General features: G+C 50.3%; 1 non-coding gene across 1 annotated transcript; it reads left to right on the top strand.

Annotated features, from left to right (window-relative positions):
* The first annotated feature begins 424 nt into the window (after positions 1-424).
* LOC140087405 (U1 spliceosomal RNA) lies at positions 425-588 on the top strand. The gene has a single exon (XR_011850006.1). It is a non-coding gene; the product is annotated as a U1 spliceosomal RNA (small nuclear RNA).
* Positions 589-1,551: the final 963 nt, after the last annotated feature.

The following is a 1,551-nucleotide window of genomic DNA, read 5'->3' on the forward strand; positions in this document are numbered from 1 at the left end:
CCCTGAGCTGGTGCCCGATATTGCCATCGGAAACCTGCCACTACAAGTGGTAGGTTTCCTTTAAATCCTTAGGGATCCATTGCCATCGCACAAAGAGCCATCCTGCAGAATATATTAACATATGAGCGGTTCGATTACCAGTCATAACGGTTTTGTAGATTAATAACAGATATTGAAGCTTGAGGAACACATTTATATCAGGGAAATCCATCCCCCCTAGTTCACATCTGGACATTACGATTACACGTTTTAGTCGCTCTATTTTTGAGCCCCAAAAGAAAACAGCTTTCGGGTTACTCTCTTTACCCAAAGTACATCCGGTGGCAAAATAACAGCAACATACAGTAGCAATGGTAAGATTACTGCCTTAGTTATCAAGGTTTTCCCTTTAAGGGACAAACTTCCAGAAAAAAAGTTTTTGATCAATCCTACCTGGCAGGGGAGATACCATGATGACAAAGGTGGTTCTCCCAGGGTGAGGCTCACCCATTGCACTCCAGGTGTGCTGACCCCTGCGATTTCCCCAAATGCGGGAAACTCGACTGCATAATTTGTGGTAGTGGGGGACTGCGTTCGCGCTTTCCCCTGATTTTCTATGGTCAAAAACAGAACAAGCTTCAACAAAAAAAAAACAGCAAATCAGACTTTTTTTTTTTTTTTTTTTTTCCCTTATGTCCGACCTGTACCCCATAGCAAGAGTCTTTCTATATATAGTACAGACACCCCCTTCTGCCAACGGTGGCGGCGGCAGGCAGAAGAGAAAAGGAGTGGTGGGCTAGTCCATTGCACCTCTTGTGAAAGAGGGGACAGGCTTGCCACCTCCTTTTCTGCTTTGAGGAAGTGGGGGAAGATGGCAAAGTCCATGACACTCCCCTTTGGGGAGTGTTGAGGTGGGCTCAGTCCATTTTCTTCTTCCTCATTGAGGAGGTGGAGAACTTGGTACAGTCCATAAGTGCTGCCCTTTTTGGGAGGGCAGCGGGCTGGACCAATTTCCTCATCTCTGAGGAGATGAGGCTTTGGTACAGTCCATGAACACTCCCTCTGGGGAGAGAGAGTGGGCTAGGCCAAATCCACGTCGTCCTCCGTGTAGTCTCTTTGTGCCTCCCAGATGGTGTAGTCCCTCAGGGTCCTGAGGACCATTTGGTGGCAGTCTTCCGTGGTAAGGTTCTCCTTGTGCCACGTGAGGCGCCTCCTGGTGTACCAGATGGCGTCCTTGTAGCAGTTAACAAGGCGCCAAGCGTCCTGGATGGCTCCCACGGTGTGTGTCCCTTGAAACAAGCCATAAAGCACCGCATGGTGGGTCATGGTGCTCCTGGGCACAGAGGTGGCAAAATCCAGCTCCAGGGCATCCAACAGACGCTGAGCAAAAGGGCACTCCCAAAACAGGTGCATGGGTGTTTCCACCCTCCTGGGGCACCTGGGACAGAAGCACGTCTTGCTCAGCCTCCGGGCGTACATGAAGGCCCTCAGGGGCAGTCCTCCCTTGATGGCCATCCACGACAGGTCCTTGTGTCTGTTGGAAAGCCGCTCCCATGACACGTTGCTCCAAAC

The sequence above is a fragment of the Engystomops pustulosus genome, chromosome 1 (assembly GCF_040894005.1).
Source record: "Engystomops pustulosus chromosome 1, aEngPut4.maternal, whole genome shotgun sequence".
Taxonomy (NCBI): domain Eukaryota; kingdom Metazoa; phylum Chordata; class Amphibia; order Anura; family Leptodactylidae; genus Engystomops; species Engystomops pustulosus.